The sequence below is a fragment of the Cajanus cajan genome, chromosome 11, assembly GCF_000230855.2.
Source record: "Cajanus cajan strain Asha chromosome 11, NIPB_CcT2T_4, whole genome shotgun sequence".
Taxonomy (NCBI): Eukaryota; Viridiplantae; Streptophyta; class Magnoliopsida; order Fabales; family Fabaceae; genus Cajanus; species Cajanus cajan.
In genome coordinates, this window is record NC_138527.1 from 9,214,499 (window position 1) to 9,228,894 (window position 14,396).

Genomic DNA, 14,396 nt, shown 5'->3' on the forward strand with positions numbered 1-14,396 from the left:
AAATTAACCACATACTCATGCATCACATCCAACAAGGAACACAACAAAGTAATCAGAAGGCAAAATAGAAAACATTCATATTTTGTCCATTTTCTCATAGGATTTCCCATAGGAACCCATAGAGATCTCAAGTCATACAATTAATTGTATATAAGAAAAAATAATAAGAAAAACAGATACAATTGGGAGAAACCCCTCATACATGAGCATACATAAAAATACAGCAAACACAGGATTGGGGACCAATCCCACTACCCAGCATACAATCCCACACCCAGAGCGAGGTTTCTCACTCCCCCCTTACCTGGATGAGCAGAAGACAAAGGTGTGATCTAAGGTCGTTCCTGAGTACTCTTCCTTAGAGCTCTTTGTTTCTCTTTTTTTTTTCCTAACCCTTCAGAACGCAAATGAGGTAGATAGGGTTAACGCTACCTGACTCCTTAAAATTAATCCATTGGGCTAGGTCAACCCAACCCATTTTCCTTCTCTTCTAACCCACTTCTCTTTTTCCTCAAAATAATTAAATAAAATAAATACATGTATATTATAAAATATTTTTCCTCTATAATAATAATATATTTCTGACCCAAAATATAATAATATAATTTCAATAACAAAATATCATATAAAATCAACCTTCTCTTAAAACATATAAATATTTATTTAAATATGCTAATAAAAAATACTTATTTAATACGTACAAAATAATTGTCCAAAACAATAATTATTTAAAACGTACAAAATAATATTCTTCTATAATTATTAAAATAATTATGACCAAATACCATATAATAATAATTATAATTATTATAATAATAATAATAACTTTATTGAAAACTGGGGTGTTACAGTGTAGAATTGTTGTTTAATTCAGTATTAATTGATAATGCAATCTGTAGTTTACCTCCAAGTGAATGTTGATCATTATCTCTGGTTTTCTATTAGAGATTACAATTTGTCTGTTGATGGCTTTAAATTAAAAGGAAAAAGGGCATCTTTTTTACAGGTACTGGACTATCAAGCTCTGCAGTGTTTGTTTGTTCATCCAAAATTGCTATTATGGCAGCTTTTGATGTGAACTTCCCAAAGGTATGCCTTTCGGGCTGGAATTCATGTGTGTGTAATAGTTTGTGGTTTATTTCTTCAAACCGGTTCAAAAACTGGTTTTAAACCGATTATAAACTTGTTTATTAAAGTAATTCAGTTTTAAACTGGTTTATTAAAGTGGTTTACATAATTTATAAACCAGTTTATTTTATTAAAATGGTGTAATGCAGTTTGGTGCGGTTTTTTTAAAAAACCAAACTATGCACACCCCTAACAAAAAATAATAATTAATAATTAACAAATATATAATACATAAAATAAATACATTTCTCCTCGTACCATTATAATTAAAATAAAATATACCAATATTCTTAGCAAAAACAAGTTTTTCTCTAAATACTTATTATTACAAAATATCATACACATTTCTCTAATAAATAGTATGCAAAAAAATATTTTCAATTATTTATTATTTAATTAAAATGCTCATAATTATTAAAAGCCTATAAAATATCTTATTAAATCCTTTAATTAATCAAAATATACTATTAATAGTTTTAGAAAACTTGGGTGTTATAGTTTCAACCGAGAATGTAAAACATTTGAATTGTAGTGGAATGATTTAATTATGCCCAGGGTTCAAATGCAAATGAAGCCAAGAAGAGTGGGGTATACTTGAAGGAAGAAGGGTCAAGCTCATTTTGAGCTTTCGGTAACTTTGAGTAGTCCATTTTCTCTTTGGAAATATTTGTTTGTATATATTTTCTTTTATTTTTGGGTCAAATTGTTTCTAAATTTAATTCTTTGTGATTTTCCCTCTAGGAGTGTATTTAGTATTTCAAAAGGGGTTCAACTATTGTTTCAGAGATGTGCCTATTGGGCGTGTTTGGGCCATGAGAGAGTGGATAATTTTCTCCAAGTAGTGGACCTCCACTCCCTCGTAGGATTGTCTCTCTTATAAGTTCACACAAGCCAACCAAGTCACATGTTCCACACACTAGTCACGCTTTTTGCATGTTTGCTTCTACACCTCCTTTTCTACTAATACACCATTCAAAAAGTGCAAATGGTCAATCTAAATATAACATAACAACACAACGAATAAAAATACTAAATATTTAAAAGGGAAATTTCTCCTTAACTTCTTTCATCATTGAAATTCTCCTTATGGTAAGAACATCATTCTTGCTTATCTTTCCCTTGAGAGTGGCACGCCTCACCCTCCCAATCTTCTTGATGTTTGATTTTTGGTTTCATGGAAGAAACTTGAAGGAGGTTGGAGTTTCTATGGAGAAATCTCCTACGATTCACCCTGTGAATTCAACCGTTAAGTGTCTAGACTCGGTGATTGTATTTTTCTAATAGGAACTAGACATTAATTTTTTTGTTATTTGTTTAATCTTATTTATTTAATTCATTTATCTGACTTCATGCATTTTTATGTTGAGGAAAATTATTTTATTTATTCTCAAATCTCTCTATCTAGGAGAAGACTTCAAAGGAAACTCTAAAGCTGAAATATAATCCTAAAGAATGTCAAGAGTGCAAAAGCAAAAATTCTTCAGCATTCAAAAAATGTAAAAGATCAATCTAAATATAACACAACAAGACAATGAATAAGAAATTGTAAAGGCCGGATCTTTATAGTCACCTATATACTAACACATGTTTATATATATCATGAGGATAACAACATAAAAATAGAGATGGTTTACCACACATGGGATAATAAGAAAGAAGAAATGGAATGTGACAAAAATAGTTGTACAATTTAAAAACTCAGCAAATATGTACAAAATTTGATAATATAGAGAGACAACCCATAAATAAAAAAAGAAATGGAAAGATGATACACTAATTATTATAGATCAAAACTTGTAATCAATTCTAATTTAAAAATCATATGCACACTAATTAAAATTTGAAAATAAAATAATATATAAATGACAATTTTCTAAACTTCTTTTCTAAACTGATGGAAAACTTGTTGGAGACCCGGATTGATGTTGAGTTCCCTTCAAGCTCCTCCCTAGATCTTGAACTCCTTGATTCTTCCTATGCTTGGTTAAGGTCTCCTATGGAGGAGGAGGCCTTAAGACCACCACGGTTGGTGGAGAAACACTCCCAAGAGGCGCCACTCCTTGAAGAAGAGATAAGCCCCTTCAAATCTCACCACACTCTTCTATGAAAGGGATAAGAGAATTGGATGCACTCAAAGAGGTTTAGGGACTTTTGGAAGAGAGAAATCTAAACTCTATTCAGAATATACAATCTCAATTACATCAAAAGTATTTTACAATGAAGGAAAAACGAAAATATAGGAGTAGGAAGCTTGGAGAGCAAGCTAGTCTTAACCATGGTTCACTAGGAACCATGGTAAGGTCTAGCTAACCATCCATGGTCTAGAGGCTTGGAGAGCAAGCTACTCACTTAGCTTGCTTAGTAAGCAAGCTAAGGAGAAGCTTGTGCTTCAAGCTTCTAAGCTTGAGAAGAACCAAGCAATTTGGCCAAGTGTGAACACAAGTGTGAACACAAGTGTGAACACATCTAGGTGGGTGGCTCTTTGGAATTAATTTACTCCAACCGGTTTTGAAATTGTTAATTTGGTTTAGTTAGGTTCATCCAATGTGAACGGAACCTAGCTAAATCAAATCTATGAAAAATTAGGAGTAAAATGAGTCCAATATGTAAATTTTAGCCTAGGACCACCTTTTGGCTAAATTGCTAGTAACACTCTCTAGCTTGCTAATGGCACTCTCTAGCTTGCTAATGCCACTCCCAATCCTACTACTAGAAAACTAAGAAAAGAATGTATTTCTAGGTTAGGTTAAATGGAGTCCAAGTGTCCAAGTAACCTACCCTAGAAACAATATACAATAGCTACTAAAAAGGAAATAAAGTGCCTCACAAATACAAAGGCAAAAATACACCTATACAAGTATCTACTATATACAAGGTACAAGAAAACAACTATACAAGTATGTACAATGGAAACTTAAGAGACTAATAAGAGGAACTATAATCAATGCTCATGATGAGCAAAGGTCTTTGAGCACCTCCTCTTTAGAAGTCTCCTCTAGCTTCCTAACCATGTACCTAATTAAAGGCCCAATGGTCTTCATGGGTGAGCCTTCTTGGATCATCCTTCACCTTTCTTGGTCTTACCTCTTCCAAATGGATCGTTGGGGATTAGATTTCCATCATAAACATTCAAATTTCATCATTAAAATATATCCTAATATGAAAAATGTTTATATTGTAGTTCTATATAATGTGAAAATTTTAAAACATATCTAAAATTATTTATAATTAGTTTCAATGATTTTATTCCCATCTCACAAGTATTTTGTGTTTGCTCTTAATTATTTCATTTTGCAATATCTAAAGCATTTGTTAGTATTTGTTTTATTTAATGTATGAAACAAATTGATCCAAAAAGAAAATTACAATGCCAAATAATTAGAATTGATGATAAATTAAATATGACTTTTAGGTTGATTATTATAAATGTCAATCAACATACCACTTATGATTCTAATGCAGGTTGGGTCACGGTGTAAAAACTAATATTTACATCATCAATATAGAAATTAATTTCTTTGAGAGAAACGTGTTGTAAGAGAGAACAATGAATTTAATTAAAATTTAATAAGGAAATAATTAAAAGTTTTTATGCTTGTGTGTTCAATCACATATTACTATATGTGTATGTATGATGAGTTTTTTAATGTTATTGTAACAACTATCCTAAAATCCATATTTCATATATGATTTGATTTTAGGCAGCAAGTTTAATTTGTCAACATAATAATTAAGCAGTGTCAAAAAATAGTAATAATTAAGCAAGCTAGTAACAAAAATTAATACCCTTAAATTAGTTGACTCTTTAAGTGACTATTTTTTTAAGGAAGGTAACTCATCGGGCTTATCCTAAAGTATTCCAGAACATATATATGAGAAAAACTGTTATTGAAAAAATCAACTATTAGCCAACAATTTTTGCCAATAAAGTCTCACGTGACATATGTCAAACTGAAATTTGACTTTTGATAATGAAAAAGGTTTCGTGTAAAAGACAAAATTGATATGGGAATATTGTGGCAAACAAAAATACAGGTAGATTAAAGAACAAAATGATTGAATTTCTAAAAGACTAATGACTAGATACATGATCCTTAAAAGTATTGAAGACAAGCAAAAAAAGCTAATAACTTGCGTAAAAGAAGTAATTGGGTCGACCAATATTGGCAAGTAGCAAGAATATAAAATTTGCATAAATCTTGAAGACTTGGTGTGGTTTTCCATAGTTTCTTTTCAATCACTTTTCATAATGTATGTGAAAATAACTCTATGTTATGCTACTCTTTTATTATTTTCCTTATCTTCAGCAGAATATGTGAAACTCATAGTGAATGGGGTCACATCCATTGCTACGACAGATAATAATTTTGTTTGTGCAACTTTGGACTGGTGGCCTGCTAATAAGTGCAACTACAACGATTGTCCCTGGGGACAAACGGGCATTCTGAATTTGGTATTTACCATTAGGCACCAATGCACCATGTATATTTTCATCGTACATAATTTCAATAGAAAAAGAATATAACTAGTTTCCTATGTGTTTGTTGTTGCAACTTTTGCAGGACTTGAGTAACAAAGCTCTATCAAATGCAATCAAGCGTAGGTTATATTTTTCTCAGGTCTAATCGTATGATCTTTTTAAAAAGAAAAAAAAAACTTACAAGAAAAAGTATTGTTGGCCCTTCTAGGTTGTTTGCTTTTGTATCAATCATTTTTTGTCATCCTCGTTCTTTAGTTCAGTGGAGGCAAGATGTGACATTTTAATTGTCAAATGTCTATAGCATATATCATATGATCATGTGTAGACAATATTAGTCTATGAATTTCACATTACCTATCATTCCAAACTTTTGCAGCATTTAATCCCCTGAGGATTAGATTAGGAGGTTCAGTGGAAGATCAGATTGTTTACCAATTTGGGAAGCAAAAGAAATGCCCTCATTTCAAGAAGAGATAAGGTGGTCTTTTTGGTTTCAGCACAGCATGCCTTCCCAGAATGAGATGGGATGAAGTACATGAGTTTTTTAACAAAACTGTGTACTTGTTTAGTTTTTACCATTCTTTTTTCAGCACGAGGTACTATGATATATGTTAGTAGCGTGCTACATTCAATTCTGACATGCATTTTTTTTGTTTTCTTTATTTGCGTATTTTGCAGAGTGAAATTAATTTTTGGGTTGAATGCTCTCACTGGAAAGAAAAATTCCATACAAGACAAGTTGAACTGGGTTGGAAACTGGAATCCAAAAAATGCCATAAGTCTCATGAAGTACACAATATCAAAAGGATACAAAATAGATTCATATGAATTGGGTAGCTAAATTAAATCTTCAATTAATTTTGATTCAACCTTCGATATTTGAATTACATGCATATATATCTCTACGTATGTTATTTTTTTTATTTTCTCCGATTGATCCCATGTGCATTATGATTTATGATGCTTAATAGGAAATGAGCTATGTGCTGAGGGGATAGGAGCCAGAGTAGACAGTGTTCAATATGCTAAAGACATCACTATGCTCAGACGTATAGTTAATCTACTATACCCAGATGCTTCTAGAAGGCCTAAAGTGTTAGGCCCCGGTGGTTTCTATGGTAAGGAATGGTTTCAAAGCTTCTTACTAAATGTTGGGCCTGGCGTGGTTGATGGAGTGACCCACCACATTTACAACCTTGGTGCCGGTATGTATGTGTGTGTGAGTGTATGTATATATATTTATATTGTTTTTTCTTTTTTGTCAATAGCAATAGCATGCACTTTACTACTTAGCTCTTAGTGATTGTTTTGCTTCTAACAATATTTATTCCAAATGAATTAAGGTGTTGACAAGGATGTTATCAACAAGATTCAAGACCCATATTTCTTGAGTCAAGTTTCTGAAACTTTCAAAAATGTTGCTCAAGCAGTCAAGGAATTCACACCGTGGGTAGCACCATGGGTTGGGGAAGCTGGTGGAGCCTATAACAGTGGTAGCAAAGATGTGTCTCACACTTTTGTTAATGGGTTTTGGTCGGTCTAATATGCCAATGAATTGAGTTCTTTTTTGTTTCTTTTTCAAAATTCCGCAACTATATATGTTAAGATCTCTTAACTTAATATAATAGGTACTTGGACCAGTTGGGCATGACATCAACCTTAAACCACAAGGTTTATTGTAGACAAACTCTAGTTGGAGGAAACTATGGTTTGCTAAACACAACAAGCTTCATTCCTAACCCGGATTATTATGGGTAAGTCGTGTTTCATTTGTGTGGGAGAGGCACTCGCTACTAATGAATGTCTAATTCATTTAAAACTTACCCTGGCATGCACAACCAACATTCTTTATCTGTTATATTTCTAAGTTAATATTCTACAAAAATTTATCAAACAACCTAAGTGATCAAGACTTAATTATGGATTCACATGTCATTCTAATCAAAACGTATTTTGATCAACTAGAGCGCTTTTATGGCATCGACTTATGGGAAGCAAAGTGCTTCCGGTTTCCCACGAAGGATCACCAGTTTTGCGTGCATACGCTCATTGCTCAAAGAAAGGGGTAAGCTCATTTATCTCAAAATGTCTTTTTTTTCTTTTTTTTCTCCCCTTATTTTGTCTTCACAAAAAAAACTATTCATATAGAGGTTAACAACACCATTCTATAGAAAAATAATTAGCATATCATAAAGTGTTACAATTATTTGGGAAAAAGTAATTATATAGATTAAATCAAACAAGTTTCTATAACGTCTAAAGACACTGTGTGCCATTTGTTCTTAATCTTATTTCTCTTTCTCATTAATCACTACTAGTTGCTTTCCTTACTCTCAGCCTGGAATCACTGTGCTACCCATAAACATGTCCAATTCCACTACTTTCAATGTATCCCTCGTTGATAACATGAATTTGGATCCCGTCTTGGAGACGATACCAGGAAAAGTACCAACAACTACTAGGGAAGAATACCATCTGACACCCAAAGATGGAAACATTCGAAGTGATGTGGTATTATTGAATGGAACTCCATTACAATTTACAAATTCACTAGACATACCAGAAATGAAACCACGGTTGGTTGATGCTTCTTCTCCAATCAAAGCAGACCCCGACTCAATTGTATTTGTCTATACCAAGAGCTTCAATGCACCAACATGTTGATAGCAAGTACAAACTGTTAATTAGAAACTTACAATACAAGAATTTATACATATCTAGAGTTTCATTGTTCCAACACATACACATGATATCAATCTTCAATATGACAATAAAATATTAAAATGTTAGTGTGGGAAACTATTTCTAATTCTAATTGCTGGAACATTAATAAAATTTTAATGAAAAATTCGTAGTTGAGAGGTTTTATTAAAGATTTAGAATATTATAGAGAAAAATAAATTAGTTTTTTTTTTAAATTCAATTAAAAAATAATGTTGAAATGCCTGCTAAAAGTAAAATCCCATTTTTCACAAAATAAATAAAATATTTCTTGATAAAATAATTATAGTTTCTAACGTAATTAATTAAAATAATTGGGTTAGTAACATAATTAAAATATTTATTAAATAAAATAAAAAAGGCTATAGAGGATAAAAAGACTATTGGGTTGGACTATGTGACCAATTAACCTAAAAGCTTATTAAAAACAAAAAAATAAGGGTTAGGTATTTTCTTACGTGTCATTCTAAACCGTAAAAGCACATGAAATTGGGGATAAGAAAAGGCCAGGACAAGCAAGGCAGGCAAACACCAAGTTTATTAAATTAAAGCCCAAGTTTGGTCTATTATTTGTCATAGACTTTTTTTATAAGCCTAGCCTAACTCTTTTAAAAGCATGGTATGACCTATTAGCCTATTTAATATCCTATCTTACGTTATCTACGTTAAATAAGCCAGTAAACGCAAATTTAAATAAGTCAACAAATCTATTTTTCAATACTCGTGCATGTGTTTTTTGAATTTGCATGATAAAAAATAATTAGTTTAAATTGTTATTATTAAAATTTAGAGTTTAAAATAAAATTAATAAATTCACATAAGAGGGAATACTCAAGCATTATTATGTTCATTAACATGCACTCAGGTAGAGTGAGATGAAAGAAGAGAGTCTTATTTTTTTGAAAAAAAATCTAAATAGCCAGCAATGACGATGAAGGAAAAAAGTAGACAAAGATTTAGCTGCTAAAATTTTCTATTTTCTATTTCTTGATTTCATTTTTGTGACACCTTCTATCTCGGGAATAAATAAAACTGAATACAAGACTCTTTCATAAATAAAATCTAACGTGTTCAACATAGAAGGTATCACATTTTTAACCAAACAAAACCAACTGAAATCTCAATTAAATCCACTACAACAAAACAAACAATTATCTTAAAACTTGACAAAAGAAGATAATCTCTCTCTAAGTCCCGATATCACATCGTATCAGAGCAGAAACCCAACTACAAGGACCAGGTCACACCAACAACATCCTTAACCTCATGATGTAAATCACTTACAAGAACATATAATAGAGATAACACAAAACAAGGAGAGTGAGAAACATCTCACCTGGCTCACGAGGTAGAATATAATTGGATAACCAAACACAATAAAAAACTAAAAATATATATCATAACAGATTACAGAAAAAGATATTGATACAACAAAATACAGTTCAACTAATAATAAATAAATCATATAACCAATATAATTCATCACATAAATTCACTTGTATACATGTACATATGATTCAATTGACATGGACCTCATAATTCATATGCATTTAGCACCAATAAAATCAATTGTCAATTATTGCCCGAATGCTCACGATTGTCAATTTTTGCTTGAAGGTGTGACACCCTCTACCCCAACATACATATACAGTAATTATAAAAAAATATATAATTTTACATCAATAAAAATCAAATTTCCAACTACGTAAGGGTAAAGAGTTCACATTCATAAACTTAATCCAAATAACATGCCGGTAAAATTACAAAGAAATAAAATTGAATTTTCCAAAATAATTTAATAAGAACATCTTAAACTAATCCTATCTATGTCCCGATGTCACATGTCCTATCAGAACAAAACCCAACATAGAAGCCTAAATTTCATCACCAACATCCTCAGCCTCACACTGATGATCACCTGTATAATAGTCACAGCAAAACAACACGAGAAAAGGGAGTGAGAAACATCTCACTCTGGCTCATAGTGTAGAAATGTACGCCGAATAGCCAAACACAAACAAAATAGGTATAACATAGATAAATTAATAATAACATCACACTCATCCAAGACATAAACCATGACTTTATCACATAACATTAAAAATGCATAAGTATGGACACGGACTACATATTATCATGCATGTGGCACCAGTAAAACATCACATGGCATATTGCCGCTAGCAATACATGAAGAGTAGTCTAGGACTACATGCCGGGTCACACCCTCTGCACACTCTCACTAGAAGGATATACTACCAGAGACTCGTCGGGATAGCTAAGCCGCGCAAGATACATCCCATGCACACAATGGGCGAGACTGGGACTTCCAAACCGAGCTATCCCCAAGGACTAATCCCCTAAGCTTTTACACTAGGGGGCCTTCTCTGGCGGTGTATTCCATATCGTACCCTTAAAACACTTATGCAAATGATGTATGTCAATCACGACGCTATGCATTCTCGTATCACATTATCATTTCCCATGGTCATATCACATCATCGCATTTCGTCATCATATTTCATTATCATATTTCATATCCCATGTCTCAATCACATTTCACTTTACATCATCATATTCACAAAGCCTCCACAGAGCACTTTAATTTATATCAAAACTCGTTTATTTATAAAATTAAATACATATTTTTACATCTCATCAAACAAGGAATATAACAGAAAAATCAGAAATCAAAACAGAAAATATTTCATATTTTGCCTATTTCTCATAGGGTTTCCCGCAGGAACCCATAGAGCACTCTAGATCATATTAAAACATATTTATTTTCAAAATTAACCACATACTCATGCATCACATCTAACAAAGAACACAACAAAGTAATCAGAAGGAAAAATAGAAAACATTCATATTTTGCCCGTTTTCTCATAGGGTTTCCCATAGGATCCCATAGAGATCTCAAGTCATACAATTAATTGCATATTAGAAAAATAATAAGCAAAACAGATACAATTGGGAGAAACCCCTCATACATGAGCATACATAAAAATACAGCAAACACAGGATTGGGGACCAATCCCACTACCCAGCATACAATCCCACACCCAGAGCGAGGTTTCTCACTCCCCCCTTACCTGGATGAGCAGAAGACAAAGATGTGATCTAAGGTCGTTCCTGAGTACTCTTCCTTAGAGCTCTTTGTTTCTCGTTTTTTTTTCCTAACCCTTCAGAACGCAAATGAGGTAGATAGGGTTAACGCTACCTGACTCCTTAAAATTAATCCATTGGGCTGGGTCAACCCAACCCATTTTCCTTCTCTTCTAACTCACTTCTCTTTTTCCTCAAAATAATTAAATAAAATAAATACATGTATATTATAAAATATTTTTCCTCTATAATAATATTATATTTTTGACCCAAAATATAATAATATAATTTCAATAACAAAATATCATATAAAATCAACCTTCTCTTAAAACATATAAATATTTATTTAAATATGCTAATAAAAAATACTTATTTAATACGTACAAAATAATTGTCCAAAACAATAATTATTTAAAACGTACAAAATAATATTCTTCTATAATTATTAAAATAATTATGACCAAATATCATATAATAATAATAATTATTATTATAATAATAATAATAACTTTATTGAAAACTGGGGTGTTACAGAAGGCCACCACCCGAAGGCTAAGTCTCAATTAAGCGTACGATGCATGTCGAACAGGACTCACAACATTATCATATTATAATAATATGCATCATAAATGCATGTCAATTTACTTTCACAATAGCCTCATCTATATACAAAGGCAAAACCTCATTCACTTTATCAAGATATCGATGTAAATACTCAAACAATTTATCGTTTAATGATTTGTTGTACACATTTCATTTACAACATTCAATTGTCATAACTTCACATTTCATATTCAATCATCTCAAACAATTAGTACAAGAATCATTCCTTGGACAAGATAACCAACACATAATACATTGTATCACACAAGAGTCATAAGTTCACATTTCAAACACACATTTACATACATTAGCTCGATACACCTCAAGTCATTAACAATCAAATCACATCATAAATATTCACAATTGTTCTCTTTCATGATTTCTCTTTCCTAAATATTGTTATAGGTACCTCAAATTATTAATAAGATCAAACACCTAAATAGTAAAATTATTCATTATCGTCTTTCACACATTATTTTCATAACTTAATCTTCTATGACATTGTGTTGTCTAAACACCTTATCTACAGACATACATATGGTATCAATTTGATATTAATGTTCCTTGAAATATAAGGAAATTTTGTACAACTTCTATGCTTATATTAAGAGCTAGTTCTACCATCAACTATTTTTAAAAATTACAAAATCTCAACATTTCAACCTAATTAGAAATCCTAATTATTTCATTCATGTCTACTCTAAAGGCTTATAATATACACATGTTACATTTCGCCTACAGAATATGAGGTTCATCTTTTAACTCACATAACTCGATCATTCCTTAACATTTTTAGATGATTCTTGAGTCTAAACTATAGCCCAAATATCTAATTTCTAACCCAACACCAAAAACTCAATTTTATTAATCACACACAAAGAAATCCCATCAATATCAAAGTATAATCATACAAGAATTCAGAACAAGGCACAACTAATACCCAAACTCTCTTCTCATTTCCAATAGGTAAAAACATAAATTAAAGCCTAATATTAGTTTATTATACCCTCAATTACTCAAATCCAACCTTAATTTCATATATTCGAGCATATAACATCAATCTTCACTTTTCTCTATAAGCAATGGTTACTTATAGGAACTACATGCATTCACAAGTTCTCAAACAATTTAAATTACATGAAATAAATTATATGTATAGTTCAAACATGACATATAATGCACATAATTACATAGTTATTAAACTTTTCATTCAATCACCAAAAATGCATTCTCTTAGGGTTCCCATAGGTGTAACAACCCAATTTCCACTAGGTCAAGAGCCCAATTAAGGTGGTTTAGTAGCACGGAACAGGCCATTCCAAATTACTAAATAGACCTACTTTTGGGAGCCGGAACGGGCCGTTCCGGATTTGGAACGGCCCGTTCAAAACCATAAAATTTTTCTATGATTCTTAGTTGGGAACAGGCCGTTCCGGACTTCAGAAATGGCCTTTGAACCTTATTTGAGAACGGGCCGTTTCAAAATATGACCGTTGAGAGTTTTAATGCAAACCCCAGAAGGGGCCGTTCTGGATGTGAATTTTACACATGACGTGAGATTTCAGAACGGGCCGTTCCGGATTTGAAACGGGCCGTTTCGCGAATCCTGATGCTTATAAATTGAATGCTCTGGCACTCCTAAAATCATATTTTTCAGTTCTGACTTCTTTTAGTTCTGACTTCTTTCTTCTACATTCTCTTCTTTCCCTTCTACACTCTCTGAAGATTGAGGGGCACTTAGAGGAGGAGATCAAGAGATCTCTGTTTTGGTTTCAACTGCTGTTTATCCAGGTACGGGGGAAAAGGGGATTATTTATATGTAGAGTTACATGAGGGAATTGGGTAGAGGAAGAGTCCCTTATGATTATGAGTAATTTTATAATTATTTATGTTTGGAGAATTATTGGTCTTATGTGATTTTGTATGTATTTAGGATTACGAATATATGATTTATTTGTAAAAATGATGCTCTGGGAGAGAGAACGAAATTATAGAAAAGTGCCTGTAAGTTAGGTTTTGGAAAAATTAGATTATTTCTGTTTGAGGAATTAATGATACTATTAGATTCTGTATGTGTTGAGGATTAGAAATATATATTTAATTTGTAAGAATGACGATTTGGGAGAGAGAACGAAATTGTAGAAAAGTGCATGTGAGCTAGGTTTTAGAATAATTGTGGGTTTTACCGTTTATGTTAAATTATATTAAATTGATAATTCTATTGATTATTTTATTTATTTATGAATGTTATTATTATGTTAATTCATAAGAATTGATGATCTAGATGTGAATTGCATTAGGGGTGTGTAAACCCTTATTTTTGTTGGATTTATCTGTTGTGTATGTGATATGGAATTGTGTA

The 14,396-nt window shown here is 31.8% G+C and overlaps 1 pseudogene; it reads left to right on the top strand.

Annotated features, from left to right (window-relative positions):
• The first annotated feature begins 5,288 nt into the window (after positions 1–5,288).
• LOC145953342 (heparanase-like protein 2) lies at positions 5,289–8,272 on the top strand (annotated as a pseudogene).
• Positions 8,273–14,396: the final 6,124 nt, after the last annotated feature.